The sequence below is a fragment of the Ornithorhynchus anatinus genome, chromosome X1 (genome assembly GCF_004115215.2).
Source record: "Ornithorhynchus anatinus isolate Pmale09 chromosome X1, mOrnAna1.pri.v4, whole genome shotgun sequence".
Classification (NCBI taxonomy): domain Eukaryota; kingdom Metazoa; phylum Chordata; class Mammalia; order Monotremata; family Ornithorhynchidae; genus Ornithorhynchus; species Ornithorhynchus anatinus.
Genome location: NC_041749.1, coordinates 82,371,201 through 82,396,366, shown reverse-complemented (window position 1 = coordinate 82,396,366; position 25,166 = coordinate 82,371,201). Strand labels below are relative to the sequence as shown.

Here is a 25,166-nt window from a genome sequence, read left to right as displayed (position 1 = left end):
GGTAAGACGGGAGAGGGGATGATAACTAGAGGGTGCCCAGAGAATGTTCCTGGTGTTCTGATAAGCTTTATCAAGCAATCATGAGATGAAGCATTTAAAATGTGTGAAATGCCATCCGAAACTCTGGGGAGAATACACAGGCAAAGGAAACCAGGCTAAAACTGAGAAGCCATGCTGCTTTGTTGGGTCCTTCGACAACTTTCCGAGATCAGCAGTCACTTTCAGGAGTCTTTGACCCAACATACATCAACTCCACACCCCAAGGCAAGGATAGTTCCATTCTTATAGGAACGGCGTGGCTTAGAGGAAAGAGCCCGGGCTTAGGAGTCGGAGGTCGTGGGTTTTAATCCCGGCTCCGCCACTTATCAGCTGTGTGGTTTTGGGCAAGTCACTCAACTTCTCTGTGCCTCAGTTACCCCATCTGTAAAATGGGGATTAAGACTGAGTCCCACGTGAGACAACCTGATTACCTTGTATCTACCCCAGTGCTTAGAACAGTGCTTGGCACATAGTAAGTGCTTAACAAATACCATCATCATCATCCATCTTGGTAGCAGACAAAATGAATATCACATTGGTAGAAAGGAAGTAAAAGACAAAAAATTCCTCATGCTAAAAGAATATTTATTTCAATTCTTCCCTTAACCCAATAACCAGAATAAAATAGATATAAGCGTGTCATATTGGATTTTTGCTGCCTTAGATTATTTTAGAGGTATCAAGAGGGAAAAAATCCAAAGAAAATGCAAAGAAAATCCCACCAAGAGCAAAGAGGGACAAAAATCCAAAGAATGGATAAATGTGAATTGTTGTTTTATGCCTTTTAATTTCTCAGAAGGAATTTGAAGTCCTTAAAACTGTATTTGCTAGTAGTGATACCTAGGACCAGATTAAGGATCTGGTGGGCCTTGGGCAGAGGAAACTTGTGGGGTTCCCTAAGCTAAAGTTGACACCATCTTCCCTTCCCTTCGTTGCCTTTGAGTGTGCACTTCCCCTCCCAACACTTCAGGGGTCATCTTTAGCTCCTCAATGATACCGGGGGGAGGGGTTGTAATGTCAAGATAACCTTGTGAGACCCAACTGAAAGTCATGAGTCCCTCCAGGAACTACAGCAGACTCCTCAATCAATGATATTCACTGAGTGCTTACTTTGTGCAGAGCACTGTACTAAGAACTTGGGAGAGTAATCATAATGATAACTATGGTACTTATTAACCATTTACTATGTGCCAAGCACTGTTCTAAGCACTGGGGTAGATAAAGTTAATCAGGTTGGACACAATCCCTATCCTACAATGGGCTCACACTCTTAATCCCCATTTTTTCATTTTTTAAAAATTGCACTATACAATACAGTAGTGTAGGTAGGTATGATCCCTGCCCACAAAGAGCTTTACAGGCTAGAGGGGGAGCTTGCAGATGAAAGGGGGGTTGAGTCCCCCAGACATCTGTGGAGTCTCCTCAAGTGGGGTGGTCCTGGAGCCAGCTACCTCTTCTGTCTACTGAGTAAACCAGACTTGGTGATGGATGGCCCTTGCATCTCTCTCCAAGTGTCATCTTTCCCATTTGTGTAGAAACAACCCTTATTTCTACCCTCCCCATCGATGAGAACCATCTTGATCGTGTCATCACTGTGCCCCAATTTCTCAGGTTAAAAATGAACAATTATGAACCATTGAAATATTTGAAAAGCATCCCCCAAACACTTGGGAAGTGTTTAACTCAAATACCTCCCATCAATGCCCGTAGCTAGGCTCAGCAGGAGCCAGGAGCAATATAAGTGTTTCCCCAAAATGTGTTGCTTGAATTTAAGCTTCTGTGGTTTCTTCATGGCTTGTTGTTGTTGGCTGTCCAGAAATAGGGCAACAGACCAGCTGAATATGTTCTATGAAAAGTCCTTTTCACAGTATAGCAAGAGCAGTCAGACCCTAGCTTCTTTAGTGTGGGGTGTTCTGTTATCATGGTCTTTGTAAGCAGCAGAGCTGGCTGAAATGGACATACGCTCAGTTCTGCCAGAACACGTGTTTCTACTACATGTTTTGGCTACGGCGCTGTCTGGGAATTAGGGAACGTTCTTCCGACAGTGTGAGCCTGTTTGGATACAGCGCCACGAGGGGTCAGAAGAAATGATTTGTGTGTTTGTGAGTGTGTGTGTGTGTGTGTGTGTGTGTGTGTGTGTTCAGCATCAGGATGAGTACTAAAGCATGAATTTTCCTCAACATGGGAATTCTGCAAAAATTCACTCTCCACAATATGGCTTAGTGAATAGAGCACGGGCCTGGGAGTCAGAAGGACCTGAGTTCTAATGCCCCATGTCGACTGTGTAACCTTGGGTGAGTCACTTAACTTCTCTGGGTTTCAGTTACCTCCTCTGTAAAATGGGGATTAAGACTGTGAGCTCCCAGCTCTGCCACTTGTCAGCTGTGTGACTGTGGGCAAGTCACTTAACTTCTCTGTGCCTCAGTTCCCTCATCTGTAAAATGGGGATTAAGACTGTGAGCCCCACGTGGGACAACCTGATTCCCCTGTGTTTACCCCAGCGCTTAGAACAGTGCTCTGCACATAGTAAGCGCTTAACAAATACCAACATTATTATTATTATTATGTGGGATAGGGACTTTGTCCAACCTGATTAACTTGTATATACCCCAGCACTTAGAATAATGCTTGGCACAGTGTTAATAAGTACCATCATTATTATTATTAATATTATTAGAGAACTGGGGGCAACCTTCTGGACTTGCATTCCAGACTGCTCTTAGCATTTTTGCCCCACATTTCAGCACCTTGCGTACTGTCATCTTATCTTGTCTGCTGTCATATTGCCTTAACTCAATCAATCGATTGTATTTATTGAGAGCTTACCGTGTGCAGAGCACTGTACTAAGCTCTTGGGAGCATACAGAATAACAGAGTTGGTAGACATTCCCCGCCCACAACAAGCTCACATCTGATGCATATTGTTTTATTTTCTCCGGGCTACCTGTTTACTCTAGGCATGGAAGTAGAGAGCATATGGGATTAAAGAAGAAGCTGCCTTCCTCAATGACGCAGAAAGTGAGATCTTTGCTCCCCTAAGCGATCTGCCTGTCTGCAAGGAGGGACACAGTGGAATCACCATTATTTCACTGTCTCTTCTTGGATCTATAGCAAGCTTAAATGCAAACTAAGAAATTCATTCAATAGTATTTATTGAGCGCTTACTATGTGCAGAGCACTGTACTAAGTGCTTGGAATGAACAAGTCGGCAACAGATAGAGACAGTCCCTGCCGTTTGATGGGCTTACAGTCTAATCGGGGGAGACGGACAGACAAGAACAATGGCAATAAATAGAGTCAAGGGGAAGAACATCTCGTAAAAACAATGGCAACTAAATAGAATCAAGGCAATGTACAATTCATTAACAAAATAAATAGGGTAATGGAAATATATACAGTCGAGCAGACGAGTACAGTGCTGTGGGGATGGGAAGGGAGAGGTGGAGGAGCAGAGGGAAAAGGGGAAAAAGAGGGTTTAGCTGCAGAGAGGTAAAGGGGGGGGTGGCAGAGGGAGTAGAGGGAGAAGAGGAGCTCAGTCTGGGAAGGCCTCTTGGAGGAGGTGAGTTTTAAGTAAGGTTTTGAAGAGGGGAAGAGAATCAGTTTGGCGGAGGTGAGGAGGGAGGGCGTTCCAGGACCGCGGGAGGACGTGGCCCAGGGGTCGACGGCGGGATAGGCGAGACCGAGGGACGGTGAGGAGGTGGGCGGCAGAGGAGCGGAGCGTGCGGGGTGGGCAGTAGAAAGAGAGAAGGGAGGGGAGGTAGGAAGGGGCAAGGTGATGTAGAGCCTTGAAGCCTAGAGTGAGGAGTTTTTGTTTGGAGCGGAGGTTGATAGGCAACCACTGGAGTTGTTTAAGAAGGGGAGTGACATGCCCAGATCATTTCTGCAGGAAGATGAGCCGGGCAGCGGAGTGAAGAATAGACCGGAGCGGGGCGAGAGAGGAGGAAGGGAGGTCAGAGAGAAGGCTGACACAGTAGTCTAGCCGGGATATAACGAGAGCCCGTAGCAGTAAGGTAGCCGTTTGGGTGGAGAGGAAAGGGCAGATCTTGGCGATATTGTAGAGGTGAAACCGGCAGGTCTTGGTAATGGATAGGATGTGTGGGGTGAACGAGAGAGACGAGTCAAGGATGACACCGAGATTGCGGGCCTGAGAGACGGGAAGGATGGTCGTGCCATCCACGGTGATAGAGAAGTCGGGGAGAGGACCGGGTTTGGGAGGGAAGATGAGGAGCTCAGTCTTGCTCATGTTGAGTTTTAGGTGGCGGGCAGACATCCAGGTGGAGACGTCCTGGAGGCAGGAGGAGATGTGAGCCTGAAGGGAGGGGGAGAGGACAGGGGCGGAGATGTAGATCTGCATGTCATCTGCATAGAGATGGTAGTCAAAGCCGTGAGATCGAATGAGTTCACCGAGGGAGTGAGTGTAAATGGAGAACAGAAGAGAGCCAAGAACTGACCCTTGAGGAACTCCAACAGTTAAAGGATGGGAGGGGAGGAGGCGCCAGCGAAGGAGACCGAGAATGACCGGCCAGAGAGGTAAGAGGAGAACCAGGAGAGGACGGAGTCCGTGAAGCCAAGGTGAGATAAGGTATAGAGGAGGAGGGGATGGTCGACAGTGTCAAAGGCAGCTGAGAGGTCAAGGAGGATCAGAATGGAGTAGGAGCCATTGGATTTGGCAAGAAGGAGGTCATGGGTGTCCTTAGAGAGAGCAGTCTCAGTAGAGTGGAGGGGACGGAAGCCAGATTGGAGGGAGTCCAGGAGAGAATGGGAGTTAAGGAATTCTAAGCATCGATTGTAGACGACTCGTTCTAGGATTTTGGAAAGGAAGGGTATTAGGGAGATAGGGAGATAACTGGAGGGGGAAGTGGGGTCAAGAGCGGGTTTTTTTTAGGATGGGGGAGACGTGGGCATGTTTGAAGGCAGCGGGGAAGGAGCCATTGGAGATTGAGTGGTTAAAAATAGAAGTTAAGGAAGGGAGGAGGGCAGGGGCGATGGTTGAGGTGTCTCCTAAATCATTGTTATGGAGACCAATTCCAATCAATCAGTCAACTGTGTGCAGGTCACCATACTAAGCACTTGGGAGAGTACAGCGTAACATAACAGACATAGTCCCTGCCCACAATGGACTTACAGTCTAGTGGAGGAGACAAACCATTAATATAAATGAATAAATTATGGATATGAATGTAAGTGCTGTGAGGCTTGGGGCAGGAGGGGCGAATAAAGGGAGCAAGTCTGGACAAGTGATAGGAAAGTCAGAGTTTGGGTGGGAAGATAAGGAGTTCCGTTTTTGACACATGCAGTTTGAGGTGATGGCAGGACATCCAAGTAGACAGGAGGAAATGTGAGGCGACAGAGATGTAGATTTGGGAATCATCTGCATGGAGGTGGTAGTTGAAGCCATGTGAGCAAATGAGTTCTCCAAGGGAGTGGGTGCAGATGGAGGATAGAAGTGATCCCAGAACTGAACCTTGAGGAACACCCACAGTTAGGGGGTGGGAGGTAGAGGAGGAGCCCATGAAAGAGACTGAGAATGAGCAACCAGAGACACAGGAGGAGAACCAGCAGGGGAGGACAGTGTCAGTGAAGCCGAGATTGGATAACGTTTTCAGGAGGAGGGGTTGGTCCCAAGGCATCTGAAAGGTCAAGGAGAATTAGGACGGAGTAAAGGCTGTTGGATTTGTCAAGAAGGAGATCATTTGTGACCTTTGAGAGGGCAGTTTCTGTAGAGTGAAGGGGACGGAAGCCAGACGGGAGGGGGTCAAGGAAAGAATTGGAGGAGAGGAATTTGAGACAGCAGGTGTAGAAAACTAACTCGAGGAGTTTGGAGAGGAATGGTAGGAGGGAAATGGGTCAGTAACTGGAGGGAGCCGTGGGGTCATAGGAGGGGTTTTTTTGAGCTAGGGGAGACATAGGCACGTTTGAAAGCAGTGGGGAAGAAGCTGTTGGAGGGTGAACAGTTGAACATGGCAGTTAGGAAGGGAAGAAGGGAGGGGGGATGATTCAATACCTGTTCTTCCTCCTCCTTAGACTGTGGGCAGCATGTGGGACTGGGTCTCTGACCGACCTGATTAACTTGTCTTGAATCATAGATCACACTATTGGTGATGGGATTTTATCAGAGTGTGTGTGGGTGAGAAAACCAATATGAGGTCAACAATTCCTCATACATCGGGTGCACCTAAAGATTAGCTCTTGCCGCTCCGTCGGACTTGTAATCCACAGTTCTCATTTCTCTCCATTTGTGCTGTGGTCTTCTCAAAGCATCTGTTCTAAGAGAGCCACCCCATTTCTAATAGTTATATGCCAGACTGGTCTATCCTCTGTTGATGTCCCCCAGCTGTCCACGATTATGACACATCATTTGACATTTTGCTTCCTGTTGTCTTTAAAACATCTCCTCTCTCCTCCCCATTAACGGTCTCCCCATTTCGGCTCACCAAATGGCAGCTGTTTGTCCTGATGTTGTCCACTCTCCTCTTGTGTCCAGCAAAGGTGGGATGTGGCCAGTTATTACCTTTGAAGCTGCTGGGTTGACAACATTCCAGGTTTTCTTACTCTCTGATCCTATCTAGTCATCTGATGCTCTTGGGCAGTGAATTGTTCCCAAGCGATGGGAAGGAGTCTGCACCCTTCCCTCTTCTCCTTAATCATGAGTTCAATTCTTCCTCTGTTGAAAGGTAGATGAGTTTTGATCTGCAGGATTGCCCGGAGCAGAGCCAATGCAAAGGGACTGTGGTTGCCCCTTGGTCCAGGAAAGGGGCGGTGGACAATGACTTTGTCACACCCAGTTCCATGGGCTGTCATTATAATGCCTTCAAGCTAAGTGAGAATTGATTATCAATGCTGTTAATTTACACCGCTTCCATTTTGCACACACATTACCACCTTATGTGGTGCAGTGAATGATGAGGGCCAAGTTAGTTCTTTTGAGTATGTACACAAAAAGCGAGTAGCAAGATTTTGTCAGCACTTTCTGGGTGAGAGTCAAAGCTGTAAGCGCGTTCACCATGAACATGTGCAGAGCTGAAGGAATCGTCTCCAGTCCACATATGTGCAGCTAGCAGAAAGGACACTGGGGCCCAATTGGTGGGGGTGGGGTGGGGGGGCTAATATAAGGTCTGCAAAAACCTGGCAAAATGCAGCGACAGCATTTGCTCTCCAGGCTGCTTGCTATATATAGCGTCTCCTTCATTTGCATATGGTTTCTCAGTGGAATGTACTTCTTTTAAGGCATGGAATGGAACAAACCAAACTGACTCTGGGGTCTGGGCCTCTGTTTGCTTTTAAGACACTGCCCTCTTGTGCTATGTAAATGGCCAACTGTGTAGAGGTCCCTTCAGGGGAGTTACAACAACCTCAGAGCAGTGAATGGCAGGCTCTTGCCAAGTTTATCCCCTATTTAAGCAAGTGCCTGCCTCAACCGTCCAGCTCCATCAACAGAACAGAAGAGTAACAGACAAATGGATCCAAACTCCATCTCTGGAGATAAAAGGTTATTATTTCTTACCCTTTTCCTACGGATTTTGTAAAAGGATGGGGGTTTGGGGAGAGGGTTTGTTTTTGGGGTTTTTTTAATCATGGCAATAGTATGTTTTAATGAGGTGAGAACAGATTTATTAATTGACTAAGCTTCTGTTCGGACTGACGAATGTACCGTTGGATTGACTCTCGCTCATTTCTACTATGCAGTTTGGTAGAATTTTATAGATTAAAAAAGTCTTGTAGTATGTGAATGGGTGGGAAGGGGACATTTTTCCAAGCCAGTTAGACTTTGATGGAATCCCTGACCTAGAAAATTTCCTATTCCTTTCAGAAAAGAAAGAACTTGAAATTTCAAGACCCAAAAGACTGAGCATATTCCTTTAAGGGAAACACCTCCACAAAATGCTATTTTCTAGCCATTAAACTCTGTTTTGAACAGAATAAATTTTTGCTATTGGGGAGGCGAGAGTGAAGGGTTGTTATAAGATATTGGTAAAGCCAGTGGAGGTAATGGTCAATTTTCTAGTGAAGAATCATGCAGACACCAACCCTCTGGGACTTTCTGGCTTAATGTATTTTAAGTCTAGCCTGGAGAGTGTTTCTGAGCAATTTCGAGTAAGATGTCTGAGTAACACAGTATGTGGTTATTTAAACTAGAAATGGGGAGCTCCCTTACTTACTCCCAAATCTTGTCAAATAATGGAAAATTTCAGTGTAAAGTGAATCGGATCTCTAACTCCAATATGTATTTGAAAAGCTCTACAAGGTTGTGTGAAAAGAAACAAGTGCAAAAAAAAACATGGAAGAGATTTGGGCTAGTTATAGAAGCTTCTCAAATGGTGACATTATCAACCGGCTTTCTGCTTTACACCCTCGGTTCCTCCGCTTTTCACTTTTTCTTCCGTGAAGTGCCCTGAGGGTGTAGCGATTAGTACGTGAATAGAAGAATGTTAGAGTTTGTGTGATCAAGTAAGTAAATCACTCTGAATTTTTTTTTTTACTCTCTTTGGAAGAAAACTGACCCTGATTAATACACCCATTTTACAGTTAGGTGAACTGAATTAGAGAAGCCAGAGGGAGTCAGGGACTAGAATCCAGTCCTCTGACTTGCACTAAAAACTCCCACAGCCAAACTGATATTGACTGGAAAGTTAATCACTTGCTGTAGTGGAAAAATCAACTGAATTATTTTACTGATTTTTTCACTCATAACTTTAAACAGGATTCATCTCGTTTCAGATAAACAGTTCAGTGCTGAAGGAGAAAGGACGGCAGAGACTACAGCAGCCTAAGCATTCTTCTTCAGGTAAGATGCTTGTCCTTTAGAACAGTGGTCTAGCACAAAAAGTGTAAATAACTGACTTTCTGTAGATGCCTTGTGAATTTACACTTCAGCTTCTTCTTGACAATCACAGAAACATTTCCTGACAAGATCATCAGTTTAATGGGATTGGGACAATACCTGCAGTTTCATTTACCACAAAGTCAAGCTCCACACTGGCTGAACTATGTCTGTGGCTCCTGCAGATCGCAAATTTAAGAGGCAGAGTTAGGCTAGCTCCAAATCAAAGCCCAGTTTAATTACTATAATCATAATTTTGGTATTTGTTAAATGCTAGCTATATTCCAGGCATTGTACTAAGCGCTGGGGTGGATACAAGCAAGTGGGCAAAGTCTGTGTACCACATGGGGCTCACAATCTTAATCCCCATTTTATAGAGAGGGTAACTGAAGCACAGAAGTGAAATGATTTGCCTGAGGTCACACAGCAGACAAGTGGCAGGGCCAGGATTAGAACCTAGGACCTTCTGACTCCCAGGCCAGTGCTCTCTCCACTAGGCCATGCTGCTTCAGATGGGCTCACTGAGCCCTTCACTGGGCTTTCAGGAGGTTTGAGCTGTGATGGGGGTAGTTCCTCATTTGTATGGTATTTCCTTGGACTGCTAGGACTAAGAATAATAATAATAATAATAATAACATCAGTAAGCACCTTCTATGGGCCAAGCAGTGCACTTATTCAGGAATAGGCCCAAGGCACAGTTCTTGTCCCACACGGGGCTCACAGTATAAGGGACTATACCTCCCAGGAGTCCCAGGGCCGGCTGGATATGTGCGATATGTTCTCCCACCCTCCCACCCCAAATATGAGTGCAGCTCAGCTTCTGGTTTGGCCCTAGTTCGCTCCAAGCCCTTTTGCTCCTCGTCAGAGGCTGGAGCCAAGTACAAGGTTGGTCAGGCTGGGACTTGAGCAGGGGAGATTGGAGTGGACTGGCCAGGAACTTCTGGTCCGTTCAGTCCAGTTTCACTGGAGGATCTGCTTGAGGGAGGACCACAAGCCTGAACACAAAAGGTTGCCTGCTTCAGTTCTGCCCTGCGGTGCATAGTGTCATTCTGCTGTTGTCACAGACCCAAATTCACTCTCAGGAAATCTTTGCCAGTGAAGAACCCATCCAATTCAATTCATTTAACCTCTGCTGCTCAGCACACCAATGAATATTTGGCCTCACATTTTATCCATTTGTCTAGAGCAGGAGGTGAAGAGGCAGGAGAGCGGCTAGGGGAGAGAAGCAATGGAGGCAAACTGGGAGGGAAGAATTTTTAGAAGAGATTTCATTTGTACCCAAGGTTTTTGCCTAGCTATGTTATTCTTCTCTCAGAAAATTAGAAGAAAGGAAGGCAAAACTGAATTAGGTTTATGTTTTCCCAGATGGATTTATATGCATATTAGATTGGATTAAATCTGTTTTAAAAAACAAAACAAAAGGAAGCAAAACCAAACCAAAGTAACTCATCAAGGTTACAGCTGAGTAGCCAAGAAAAAGTAGCAATTTTCTAGTCCACTGGATATATTTGCAACAAGGCTGGAGTGACTGTTAAGAACTCTTCTCTAGATTCTTAGTTGCGATCAAAAGAAGTTACCCCCTTCTCTAAGTTTCCAGATCCTCACCTCTGTGCTAAGCTTTTGTTATATACCTGCTTGTTTAAACCCTGACTCGGCATACTATGTATCACACATTTATGTGCAAGAGGATTTCCTAAAGCAAAATGCAGGCCTTGCTGTACAATGATGATAGAAAATACTGCACTCTCCCAAGTGCTTGGTGTAGTGCTCTGCACACAGTAAGGGTCAGTAAATGTGATTGATCGATTGAATAAATAAGCGTGTGGGTAAGATAAAGGCTCACCACAAATTGTAAGCAGGCTTGAATTGGCCCACAGGGAAGGGCGCAATGTGTCTGATGAGCTTGCTCTCTGCCATTTAAGTGCTTTTCTCTGTGGAAACCAGGGTCTTTGTCTATGGAAAGGGCTCCTCTAATTCTCCTGGGCGGAGAGATCTAAACACTGGAAAGTAGATTTTTTTTAGCTCCATGACCTCACTCTCGCCCAGTTGACTTCGAGTCAGTTTCTCTAGCTCCAGTAATTTGGAGAGTAGATTTAGGAGTCCTCTCGCTCCTAGCTAGAGCCCTGGAAGATAGGGCCTGGGTGTTTCCCAGACAACTCATCATTCAGCTCGTTCCAGTAACAGCATGGGGAGTCTACTCCATAGATACCACATCTGGGTTTAGTGGGAGCTGAGAAAGGGAAGTTTGAGGAAACGGGCGAGGGAAGAAGCTTGGGTCCTGCAGTATCCTAAAGGGAGAAGTCAATCAGTCGATCGTATTTATTGAGCACTTAATGTGAGCAGATCACTGTATTAAGCACACGGGAGAGTACAATATGACAACAAACAGACACATTTCCTGTCTGCAACGAGTTTACAGCTCCAGCTTCTGGGCCTAGGGAGTCTATAGCTAGTATCCTCCTTAAAGTAAGTGAGAAAGTGGTTGTTGCCGAAAGCGGGGTGACTGAGTGGAAAGAGCACGGGCCTGGGAATCTAATCCTGGCCTCACCACTTGTTGGCTGTATGACCTTGGGCAAGTCATTTAACTTCTCTGTACCTCAGTTACGTCACCTGTAAATTAGGGATTAAGACTGTGAACCCCATGTGGGACGGACTGTGGCGAACCTAATTAGCTTGTTTCTAACCCAGGGCTTATTTTAGTGCCTGACACATAGTAAGTGCATAACAAATACTATTTTTTAAAAAAAAGGGTCCTCAGGCCTTGATGTATCCTCAGGGCTTCATTCATTCATTCATTCATTCATTCATTCATTCATTCATTCAATCGTATTTATTAAGCGCTTATTGTATGGACAGCACTAAGTGCTTGGGAAAGTACAATACAGCAATGAAGAGTGACAATCGCTGCTCACAAGGAGTTCACAGTCTGGGGGGGGGGGGGGGGGGGGGCAGCCATCAATATAAAAGAGACCTCAATATAAAGAAAATTACAGATATATACATAAGTGCTGTGGGGAAGAGCAAAGGGAATAAGTCAGGGTGACACAGAAGGGCTTGTGGGATGACAACCCTGGGGAGACAGGATGAGAAAGATAAATTATGGAGGAAGCTGGAAAAACAAAAGCAGATCAAAGAAGAGAAGGAGTAGCAGAACCTACTTTCAGTTACTACCCATTTCTCTCTTCCTTAAGCAGAAACTCCAGCCCATTGGCTTCAAGGTACTTCACCAACTTCCTTCCTCTTACTTATTAATATTCTTAAAGGCTATGCCCCAGCCCACCCTTTTGCTCTTCCCAAGCTAAACTTCAAATATGGCAGACCACAGCTCTCCCCATCTTCAAAACCTTCTGGAAAATCCAACTGCTCCAGGGTGCTTTCTCCAATGAATTTGGGAAGCAGCATGGTCTAGTGGAAAAAACACAGGCCTGGGAGTCAGAGGACCTGGGTTCTAAGCCTGGCTCTGCCACTTCTCTGCTGTGTGACCTTGGGCAAGTCATTTCACTTCTCCGTGCTTCAGTTACCTCATCTGTAAACTGGGGATTAAGTCTGTGAGCCCCATGTGGGACTTGGACTGTGTCCAACCTTATATCCACCCCAGCACTTAGTACAGTGCTAAATGTTCTTCCACCCCTGAAGAATAGGGAGATAGGAGGGCAAAAGGAGAGAGAGAGAGTAAGAGAAAAGAGAGAGAGAAAAAGAGAGAATGAGAGAGGGAGAAAAAAAGAAAGAAAAGAGAGACAAGTGCTCTCAGTACTCCTAACGGTGAAATTATGTGACTTTATCAATCTTGTTTTTGTAAAAGAAGAGAAGCTAGTAGCATAATAGTAGTGATGGCATCTGAGTGAGAGTTTAGGAAACCTGATTTTTATGAAACTCTAACGTGAGTACAGAAATACCTGGCTCTGGCCCCCGGCTTCTCCTTAAACCCACCCACAGAAAGCATCCACCTCAGGATTTAAGCATTAGTATTGAGGGCAGTAGATATTAGAGTTCAAGAGATTGGGTGACGGGCCCGAGTATCTGGCCGGTAAGTGGAAAAGAAGCACGTCTAGTTCCCCTATAACACCTTCCCTCAAAATTTCTCCCTACTACCTGCCTGTTCCCCTTTGAAGACTCATTGAATGGCCTGACAACATGAAAATTTCCCCAGCTTACTCTGAGGAACTAGTTCAGCCCAGTCTCTGGGACACTTTTAATTCTTCAATTCAACCTCACCTAGGAAGTTATGTTTCTGATTTCATTCATTCATTTGTATTTATTGAGTCCTTACTGTGTGAGAGAGTAAAATACAACAACAGATTGACATATTCCCTGCCCACAATGAGTTTACAGTCTACAACAGCACTTTTTTAAAGATAGAAATTCAACCGAGGTCTTTGTATGTTACCTTTGCTGGATACATCAAATTAGGAATTGTTTCCCAGCCATGAAAGTGTCTATAAACCTTTAAATTTTAAGAACAGGGTTGTATCTGTGCAAAGGAAGAGAAAATGTACAGCTATATAACACCTGTAAATTTCTATCTGAATTAATTTAGGTGTCTTTCTATTTAAGTTCCAAAAAACAGATTACATAGAAAAATATGAGTTCTTGGGTTAATTCTAATAGATGAAAGTTTGAGTCATGGATACTGAGAATATTTTCAAAGGTTAATTTAACTGATAAAAGTGTGAATATTTTTTTCTCAACAATACTGATTAAATCAGCAGTGCAGATGCCATTTCCCGATTTTTCATTTTAGTGAGGCTGAAATAATAATTAACTATCAGGTCATGCCCTGTCTTTGGAAAGCATTGCCTGAGGAGCATTAGAAGTTTTATTGGCACGAGTCAGTGATGATTGTATTAATCTAACGAAACTAGCTGCCCTAGGCCTGCCTGGATTTATGAGCAGGGAACATCTTCATGAAATTTCACAGTTTGGGTCGATGCCACTCACTGTGTTGACTTTTGTCCTTTTGGAAGTCCCTTCACTTGTGCCGTTCAAGGCTGAGCATTCCTAAGAGAGCTGCAGATTCAAGTCTAAGGTGACCATCCATCTCAGTTTGAGGGGGAAGGGGGGACGGTCACGTGTGTTGAGGTTCTGACCGGCCACCTGAATGTCCTAGGGCAGGCTCCATTAGGCTCTTGCTTTCAGATGGAGTTCTATGAGGGGACCCAATGGTGAGGAGGAGAAGAAAAGGAGAAACTACGGAGTCTTTTCCTCTTCTTCGACGACAACAGCAACCCTTACTGCTCCTGCTGCCTCTACCCTCCCCACCATAGCCTTCTTCAAGCCATTGCTGGGAGTTTCTGGTATTCTTCCCGGAAACCAATCATCCAGCCACACCAGGAACAGCCTGGAGGGGCCAGTCATAGTGGGCTGAGTGGCCTAGTTGCTGCCAGCTTTACTGATGTGCACCTGTATCTCTGGCACTGGCAGAACCAGCCCTTTCAAGGCAAAGGATCTGTGGAAAAAAATACTTGGAAAATTAACCTGAAATTTTCCTCTGAAACCATGGCAAGCATGTAGTCCTTAGACGCAGCCCCTAGAATACGGGTCGTCTTTCTCCAGTCAGTGAATTATCAGTGATTGTGTGTAGTCCTTAGACGCAGCACCTAGAATACAGGTTGTCATTCTCCAGCCAATGAATTATCAGTGATTCTCTCTTTGTCCTTCTCCCCTTAGACTATTTATCAAGCAGCTACTTCGGGCATGGCACCGTTCTAGATACATACAAGGTGAAGGGAGGGATGGAGGTTTGTGTGTTATGCCTTGTCCTCAAAGAGTTCTAAATAAGAAACAAACATGCATTAATTGCAAACATCAGTGCCATCATCAACACTGAGTTTTTATGGAGCACACACAGGATTTATGGCACTCAAGCAGATCCTTGTGTTTTATAAAGCTTTGTTCCACATTGTCCCTGATCTCACTCTAATGGGGAGACAAAGAAAGATAGCTAACAAATACAAAAAGTTATTAGTCCATTCCCAGTAGGGCCTTTAGAAGACAAAGTAAATGGAAAAGAAGTTCACCATAAACATTCTAGAAGTGTTGAGATTAACCAGAGAGGTAAGTGATCTGGCCTTAAACAGTAATGGCTTCTTCATTTGGGTGCTAAAAATAAAAGTTTGCCAAAAGATTGAGGCGGGGCTATTCAAGAACATGTGATGATTAGAAATGTCACTCTGGTAAAGACTGATGAGCTATTCAGCTGATAGTCAGGCTTCGATATGGACATCAATGGGCTTTGGCAGTGACAGTACGATATCTCTCGGCTCAGTGGAAAGAGCCCGGGCTTGGGAGTCAGAGGTCATGGGTTTGAATCTCGGCTCTGCCACTTGTCAGATGTGTGACTGTGGGCAAGTCACTTAACTTCTCTAGGCCTCAGTTCCCTCATCTGTAAAATGGGGATTAACTGTGAGCCTCACGTGGGACAATCTGATTACCCTGTATCTACCCCAGTGCTTAGAACAGTGCTCTGCACATAGTAAACGCTTAATAAATGCCACCATTATTATTATTATTCCTCTTCAGGGTTAGGAACTGTCCTTAGACCACCCAATCATGAATATATTCTCCATGAAATACTCTGACTCACAACTTCCTATGATTAACTTTTAGCTGTTCGGCAAAGCAGCATTTTCTTTCATTTTTCTTGAACCCCCCACCTTCAAGTTTCAAGGGGTACCTTCTAATCCCAATGTTGCGAGTGAACTATTTCATATTCTCCCCGACCATAGTCATCATTATCATCATTAATCATATTCATCAAGCACCTTCTGCATGCATAGCATTGTATCAAATTCTTGGGAGAGTACTGCCATTAATTAGTGGTATTTGTTGAGTGCTTATTCTGTGCCTAGCACTCTACTAAGCCCTTGGGAGAGGACAGTAGAATTGGTAGACATAATCCCTGCCCACAAGGAGCTTACCGTCTAGAAGGAAAAACAGACATTAAAATAAATTACAGGTAAGGGGAAATAGATATAAGGGTATAAGAGCATGAACATAAGTGCTCTGGGGCTGAGGGTGGAGTGAATATTAAGCCCTTAAGGGGTACAAATCCAAGTGCATAGGTGACACAGACGGGAGGGTGAGTGGGGGAAATGAGGGCTTAGTCTGGGAAGACCTCTTGCTGGAGATATGACTTGGGGATGGCTTTGAAGGTGGGGACAGTGGCGGTCTGTCGGATATGAAGGAGGAGGGAGTTACAGGTCAGAAAGAGGACATGGACAAGGGGTTGGTGGTGAGATGCACACGATCGAGGTACAATAAGGACGTTGGTATTAAAGGTGTGAAGTATGCTTGCTGGGTTGTAGTAGATCAGTGAGTAAAGTATGAGAGGGAAAGTTGATTGAGCTCAAGCAGATATTTGGGAATTTCTGCTTGATGTGAAAATGGATGGGCAGCCACTGGAGGTTTATGAGGAGTGGGGAAACGTGGACAGAATTTTTTTTAGAAACATGTTCTGGGCAGCAGAGTGAAATATGAACTAGAGTGGGGAGAGAGACGAGGCAGGGAGATCAGCGAGGAGGCAGATTCAGTAGTGGAGGGGAAATGAGGTAAGTGCTTGGACCAGCATGGTAGCAGTTTGGTTGGAGAAGAGAGGAGGATTCTAAAGATGTTAGATTCTAGAGAGCCAATGGGATTTGGTGACTGGTTACGAGGGTTGAAAGAGAGAGATGAGTTGAGGATAATGCCAAGGTTATGGGTTTGTGAGGCCGGGGGGACAGTGGTGTTGTCTACAGTGACGGGAGAATCTGGGGGAGTGCCAAGGGTGTAAAACAGTCTGTCAGTGATAGACATGACAATTCTAGGAATTTGTAAAAAAAAATATCATTCATGGTGGTATCTTTGAATTATCTAGCCCCTGATCCATTCATTTACATTGAATCGATGGTTACTATAGCACAGTTTTCACATAACACAAGGTTCTTCAAGAACAGAACCCCATCCACATCATAGGAAAACTAGTTGTATTGGTCTATAAATTAGTGCCGAGGATGGGTATAAATAGATAAGGGTGGCTGTGGGTTGATATGACTTGGAGTGTTTAGAATTGATCGAAGAAGGCTTCCTGAAGGAAGTAGGTTTTAGGAGGGCTTTGAAGATGGAGAAAGCTGTGGTCTGGATTCGGTGAGGGGAGGGCATTATAGGCCTGGCTAAAACAACACTTAATAAATTTGTAGATTTGAATCTGTCTTGGGGAGCCGCCTGAACAGAGGATCAGGCAGGGTTTGTGTGAGGAGGGCAAGGGAGTGTTTTTGGTGGATCTTGGATCTTCCCTGCCCCCATAGAGTTGAACCAAGATGGGGTTGCAGAAATCGTTGACCCTGTTCTGGGAAGCCCTGTAATGACAAGAAGGAATTCTTTTTGCTCCCATGTAAGCTCATAATGGGCAAGGAATATGTCTGTTAATTCTGTTGTATTGTACTCTTCCAAGCACTTAATACAGTGCTGTGCACATAATAAGTGCTCAATAAATATCACTGATTGATTGATTGATTTTCCCACCAGGTGTTTCCCGTGCAAGGGTGGGAGCTGGGGCACCCTACCACACTTTGGAAGTAGCACTGGAGGTTTCTGGAATTCTCCCCCCAACCTTTTGGGGTGTTAGAGAACCCCAACTCCCACACCTGCACTGGAAACAACCAGTGGGAAAATGGGATGAAGACCAGAAGGCTGAAATTCCTTGGGCTCATGTCCCTGTATTGAATCAAGGTCAGGGTTCTTTTGCCTTGTTTTTATGGTATTTGTTAAGTGCTTACTATGTGCCAGGCACTCTACTGAGCATTAGATTAGCTACAAGGTAATCAGCTTGGACACAGTCCATGTCCTACATAGGGCTAACAATCTTAATTCCCATTTTACAGATGAGATGACTGAGGCACAGAGAAGTGAAGTGACTTGCCCAAGGTCACACAGCAGACAAGTGGCAGAGGCAGTATTAGAACTCAGGTCCCATGGACTCCCAGGGCCATGCTCTTTCCAATAGGCTATGCTGCTTCTCCAATGTACTTGGACTTTCCAGAACTGAGAGGTGATCTGTTAGCTGTGTCATCATTAATAAATATAACCAGACTGGTCCTGTATTCTTGGCACTATTCCATCTAAGACCACATCACGGTCAGGTCTCAACCACCCAGTCTCAACCATCCAAGAAATTGCTCCGTCCCTGGAAAACACTTCCAAGGGTCAGTGGTGTGGGGGGAATTAATCCACTACTGCATCCCCTCCTAACTTTACCTCAGTTTTTATGCTTAATTCTGTGGAAATCAATTGTTTTGTGACTCAGTTTCTCCATCTAAGTGGGGTGAATGCTGTCATCGCTGTTCATCTCACAGGTGATTGGAGAGTAGACAAGGAATCCTGATCACTTTTCTATTGTTCCCATAAGATACTGTCTTGTAGCTAGATATTATCTGGCTCAAAGCAGCATTGCCATTATGTATGCAGAGCGACATGATGAGTTTTTTTCACAAGCCCTCTCTCAATCTATGTCCAACCTGATTAACTTCTATCCCACCCCACTCAGTGCTTAGAACAGTGCCTGTCACATAATAAGCGCTTAATAAGTACCATAATTATTATTATTAATATTATTAATCTCTTGGATTGTCTACTTCTGAGATCCTCCAGGTTATGCCCTTGCAGTGTTTAAAAAGCCTGGTTTTCTCTTTGATCCTAGACTGCTTCATTTTTCTCTGATTATGTGTGTTGATAGATAGAGGTGGCATTATTTTCCAGCCTCTTTTCTTGAATTGTGCTATTTTTCAGTCAAGTTTTCTGGATTCGTTCTAGGATCTGCCAGAACCTATATGAGATATGAGTCCTGTTTCAGGTTGTTAATTTAGAACAGTGCTCTGCAACCAATAAGCCCTCAATAAATACCATTGATTGATTTTTTTTCCCCAAAAGTTATGCCTTTAGAGTCATCTGTGTTTCTGCTTCCCTTTTGCCATTTTTTTCCCTTTTTCTTTGCTTTGATGTAGTATTTTGTATTTTCTCACCATTTTGTAGGATTTTTATGAGAAATCTTTCAGGTCAAAGAGGAGCATTTTGGTATTTACAAAGATTTAGAAAGATCATCTTGAAGAGGTTGCTTTAAAATCTCCTGTAAGCCCTTAATTTTTATACCTTGTCTTCTTATTCAGACATATAAAATCCTTCTAATAAATCCTCAGTGATTAGCCCTCTAGTTCCAAAATTGTGTTAAAAACAAGATCTTACCTTATCATTACTATTCCGGGTTCCCCATTTGAATGTGAACGTGCTAATTGTCTATAGAATATAGGGAATTTGGAGCAAGACAAAGTTTAGGTATGCCAATCAATAACACATGCTGAATTGTATGCTTTTATGCTACAGTGTTAACACCTTCTCAGCTCTGGATTTTATTCTCCAGTCATCATCACCACCAATGGTATTTTTTGAGCTCTTACTGTGTGCAGAGCACTGTACTAAGCACTTGAGAGAGTACAATAGACTAGGGTTGGTAGATTTGCTCCCTGCCCACAACGAGCTTACAGTCTAGAGGAGAAGACAGATGTTACTAAAAATATTTTATAAAATATAATTGAAAGATATGTATATAAGTACTGAGGGCTTGAGGGTGGGGAGAATATCAAATGCCCAAAGGTCACAGATCCAATCACATTGAAAAAAGCCCATGTATCAAATATCACATAAGAATTCTATAGCCATGCATAGAGCTTAAGTCAAATTGTGAAGTTCTCCATCACCACCAGCTGAAATTGCAGGAAAATTCAGGAAGCTGAAATACTGACCCAGGAAGGAACTTTGAAATGGACTAATAAGCAGTTAGCATGAAATTATTTAAGCCAAAGTATTTCTTCCTCCTCCTATAAAAAAGAGGCAAATAACTTCTAGCGATTAGTGCTTTTATGGAGAAAGTATAACTCTTGATCTCACTAAACCAGCTGTGCAAAAAAATTTGGAAAATATTTCACCAGCTCTCTTCTCTCTTCTAAGCTTTTAACAACTAATAACAAAGAAAAATCAATACATCTCGCTATCAGAGTGTTAATTTGTCTGGACATGCAGGAAAAAGGCATGTCTACATTGCTAGAAGTCAAATTCCCAGTCAACATAATTGAAGCCACATTTATATTGAATTAAAGCAGTGCATGTCACAGAGGCCACCAGGAAGCTGAAGGCTGTAGCCGCTTTGGGGTGGGAATCAGCTGCTGAAATCACATCAAATCCCCATCATTAATGGCGATTCCCTATTTCTGACCCTTATTTTTGATCAATCAAACAATCAGTAATATTTATTGAGTCTAAAGTCCCCCTCTAGACTGTAACGTCATTATGGGCAGGGATTGTGCCTGCTAATTCTGTTGTATTCTCCCAAAGTACAGTGCTGTGCATCTAGTGAATGCTCAATAAATACCATTGATTAATTGATTGAGTGCTTATTTTTAAGACCCAAAAAATGAACTTAAAGTTATGGAATCAAATATTCAGTAACCCTTTACTTTCATTCTGCTGGGAAAATACTTGGATGCAGAATTCTCAGAGAAAAGCAAATTAGAAATAGAGGAAGGATTTTGAGCTTACCAGACTGTAGTTCTGTGACTGTGGAGCGCTAGTGGAACCTGGATATGAGGATGTCCAGAAGGCCATCTTAACATCTTGATCTCTGCATTTCTAATGAAAATACTACCAGTCCCCTAGGCTAAGACCATCTTGGAGTGCAAAGGAAAGGAGATCGTTTTTCCCTTCCATTTCTTACTTTAAAATGATATGCTTATTGAGGTACCTAGGTAGTGTGTGTGAATATGTACAGTTGCCCTCTGAGTTTGTTAATGATGTTAATGATGGTGAGATTTTTATCAGTATGTGCAAGTGTGGATAATATGTGACTGATGTTCCCTTCTACCCAGCCAATCCATAATATTTGTGGAGTGTCTCCTGTGTGCAGAACATTGTGTGCACTGCACGGTACAAGTGTTTGGGAGAGCACAATAAGGGCAATAATGATAGTGGTATTCCTGGGATAGATACAAGATATTCCAGTTGGACACACTCCCTACCTCACGCTGGGCTCACAGTCTAAATAGGAGGAAATAGGATTTAATCTCCATTTTACAGATGAGGAAACTGAGGTACAGAGAAGTTAAATGAGTTGTCCACTGTCATACAGCAAAGTGGTGGAGCTAGGATTGGAACTCAGGTCCTCTGACTCCCAGGCCTGGGTTCTTTCCACTAGGCCAAACTGCTTCTCAAGACATGGTTCCTGTACCCAAGGAGTTTGCAAACTAATGGGGGAAGACAGACCCCCAGATAATTTAAAAATAGCAAGGAAAAGACAGTAAAAAAGTAAAGTGCACATATACAGCTTACTCACTGCCATACTTTTACAATTATTACACACTGTGTCCGGCACTGTTTTTGGTTCCTTCCTCTTGTTGATCTTCCTGAATCCTCCGTTCCATGATAGTACACCTGTCTTCTGCTTCTGTCTCCCAGTTGTTAAAGATTTTGATTCATTGTATCTCAGTAGGAATAGCAATTATTGAGCATTTGTTGTTGCAGAGCAATGTACTAAACGGAAAAGCAAATACACAGGTAAGAATTAAACACGGTCCCTGTTCCTTGAGGTATTCACAATCTAAGTCTTGAAAGTATTTTTAACTCCTTATCAACCAAGAAGTGTGGTAATTGTTAAATGCTTTCCTCTGTGCCAAGCACTGGAGTAGATAAAAGATAATCAGTTCATTAGTGGTCTCTGTCCTGCATGGGGCTCATAGTCTAAGTAGGAGGGAGAATGGGTATTGAATCCCCATTTTGCAGATGAGGAAGTGAAGTCACTTGCCCAAGGTCACACAAGTGGCAGAGTCAGGATTAGAAGCCAGGTTCTCTGACTCTCAAGCCTGCGTTCTTTCCATTAAGCCACACTGCTTCTCAATCCACCAATGGTTCATGGTGACTTTGATTTCATTCATTTGATCGTATTTATTGAGCACTTTTTGTGTGCAGAGCACTGATCTAAGTGCTTGGGAGAGTGCAGTATTGTAGGAAGACATGATCCCAGCCCTCTAGGAGCTTTCTTTGGCTCAGAGACCTCTCACCCTTCTTGAGCCCAGAAAAAAGAAATCACCACCTAATCAAAGAGAGAGAAAAAGGCTTATCTATCCTGCTGCTCTCCCTCTACCTGGATCTAAGTTTGCCTCCAAAAGAGAGCCCCCAGGTCCCTTTGGTATCCAGGTCTGGCCCTCAAGACCCCTCACCCATTGCTTAGCTAGAATCAAACATGGCACCAGGTGTTGACACTTGGTCACTCAGTTCCATTCATCACTTAATGCCTTCTTTGTCCAGGAGACTTCTCGCCTCTCCCGAGCCAAAGAAACTTTTCAGGGCTGCCAAACATTTTAGTAATTTGCCAGAGCCTAGGTCAACTGATAGTCAGAGTTTACAAGCACTAATTATAGGCTTTAAGGGTTTCTCTTCCTTGTATTTCTCCTATAGCTAAGGTGCTGAAAAGATCATATCCTCTGTGCCTTCTGGGGTCTGGAGGATCATGGTTAAAACTGTTCTTCAGTAATTGATCCAGGAAGATTCTGGCTAAGATCTTCCTGGCAGTAAAGGGCAGTGAGCTCCTAGTAATATCTGCAGTAGCTTTCTTCCCTCTCTAAAGGTGACTTCTTTGAAAGCCAGTGGCATACCTTCAATCAGTCAGTCAATCATATTTATTGAGCACTTACTATGTGCAGAGCACTGTACTGAGCACTTGGGAGAGGACAGTATAGTAACAGACACATTCCCTGCCTTCAATGAGCGAAAGAGTTTACACAGGCAACCCATCAGGCATCCTCTCCCAGCTTGTAGATCTTGACAGGCACAGCATCAAGGCCGAGATTTTGGCTATTTTTCATGGGTCAATTACAGCGGTGACTTCAGTGAGTGTCAAAGTGAAAACTAGGTCTTCACATCTTATGTAGTTAATTATTTTTCATAAAGCACTATCCTCAGTTTTGGGAGATGTGCTGAGATCTTGGAAGTTTTGCCGTAACTGCTTTATGTTTCCCTCTTTGAGGAGAGGGTGGTATCACCTCTGTTCTATTCTTCAGTGATGCTATGGTGCCATGTGTGGATCCATGTTCATCCCTCAATAATAATGATTAGTACACATGAGCACATATGTGTACAGAGGAAGAAAAGAGGCAGGGAGAGAGGGGAAGAGAAAGACATCTGAGATATGTTTTTTCATTCTCTTCAGAGGGAATTCAAATGAGTAAACTGATACCCTAGTACTAGGATGGAATGTTATAGTTATGAGTCACAGATTGTTGAGTTGAGACTTCTCTATTGTTAAATTCCACCTGGAAAAAAAGACTACAGCACAGCTTTTTAAAAAAAGCAATAGCTCTTTACCAAAAACATAACACGCTTACCACCACAGTAGCAGCTTTTTGATTCTGTATCAAATTAACTCCATTTCAGCATTTCTTTGACTCATTCTGCAAGAACTGCCTCTACTTCTCTCCCATTCCTTCCTCTGAGGTAGCATGCTGAAAGATGTATGTCGAGAATGCTCTTGGGTCTTTAGTGGCTAAAGCGGAGAAGGTATGGTCCGGTTTCCTCACAGTGCTGTCCTTAGATTTGGAAAAAAAGAACAAGGCAGTGGATATTCCGATTACAGTTGACTTTCCTCTTTAAAGATGATGCTACTGACTGTGAGATCTGTCTGGGGGTGGGGTGGGGGGGAAGAGTATAACTGAAAAGCCCAATGTGTAAAACCAACAGAGCTTTCGCATTGCATCCCCCAAAAGTAGGGCCTTTGGTCTGAAGTTGCAGACACTGTATTATGAAGCTCATCCCTGTCTAGGTGCACATTCTAGATTAGCTCTTTTTAAGAAGAATATTACCATCGCAAAGCAGGAGAATAGATTTTCTAATTTAATTCATTCAGTACTGTCACAGGGCATGTTTTCACTAGATGTTTTGGCTACAAGGTTGTTAGGGAATTAGGACGCGTTGTCCAATGATGCGAGCCTATTTGGCTACAGCGCACTGCAGTGTCAAAAGAAACAATCTGTGCACTTGCTTGTGGCGTCAGACACAGGGTGCCTACTACAGCACAGGTTTTCTTTAACATAGGGTTTTGCTAGAATATAACCATTAAGTTATGAGAGACCGGGGCATAGTTAGCATTTTGCAGCTGTCCCTGGGATAAACAAAGTATTCACTTCTGAAAGGGTCTGTCATTTTCCAAATTACACATTTGTAACCTCCATTAAAGTTAATAAGCCATAAATGCCTTAGAACTATGGAATAAAATGTCTTCTCTGAAAACCAACCCCATGAAAAAGTCTTACTATTTTTTCCAAGGCAGAAGGCCCTCTGGAGTTGATAGGAACTAATAATCACCATTTTCTATTCCGTGTAATAGGGTGGCTTTACATTTGAGCTATCAGGTAACTACAGGTAAAGCCAAGTCCATAGGCCTAGCTATGATGATAATATTCTCTATTTGTCTAATGTGTTTATTCCATTCATCCTCACAAAATATCTGTGAGAGAGGCATTATGACCCCCTTCTTTGGTTATTTTGACCATAATTCAGGAAGTTTAACAAAGAACTGCAATTTTCTTTTCTGGGCAGCTCTGTGTTGTGGCATATTTTCTCCCAGTTTGATTACATCACCTTTTTACAGGGGGGAGAGTTTTGTTTGAGTGGAAAGCAAAGACATGACAGCATCAGCTGACCTTTTTTCTTGTGTGATTTTTATCTATAGTTAATAATGAAAACTCGACTGCATGTCATGGGAAGGAGATATGGGAGAAAAATTGTTATCTCACACATCACTCAAGGTTTTGACATGGAGATCCAGAGGCTGCATTTTGTCATGTTGGCTGCCTGGACCCTATTTACCGAGCACTGTTGCCATCCCTTGAAACTATGAGTGGCAGAGATTAATTTTATCTTCTAATTCTGTGGACCATTCTTCCCGCACAATTTTTCTTGCATCCTTAAGAAACTGCTCTACGAAGAACATTCTGTCTCAGGAGAGGTAGCAGATAGCATTCAAAATTTAAGGATGAAAAATCAGTGTAACCCTGGTACCGTCATTCTCTTGGGCAGTGGAACCTCCTGACGCTTGGCTCGGCCCCAAGAAACCTGAAACACTGATAGGTGTTGGTCGTGTGCAATGGGTAGGTTCCCTCCCGAGCACGCAGAGTACTGTACCAGAAGCTTGGGAGAGTACAATGCAGCAGAGTTGGTAAATATGTTCCCTATCCACAAGGATCTTACAGTCCCTCTATGTCCCTAGGCAGTCAATTTATCCAAAAATCAG

The 25,166-nt window shown here is 43.7% G+C and overlaps 1 protein-coding gene across 2 annotated transcripts in view; it reads left to right on the top strand.

Annotated features, from left to right (window-relative positions):
• The first annotated feature begins 8,754 nt into the window (after window positions 1-8,754).
• The window catches only part of SMPD3 (sphingomyelin phosphodiesterase 3), a 170,345-nt gene continuing 153,933 nt past the window's right edge, over window positions 8,755-25,166 (top strand). For both annotated transcript variants that reach the window (XM_039910136.1, XM_029050603.2), the window contains exon 1: window positions 8,755-8,824. The gene's annotated coding sequence lies outside the window, so the exon portion shown is untranslated. The remainder of the gene's footprint in view (window positions 8,825-25,166) is intronic.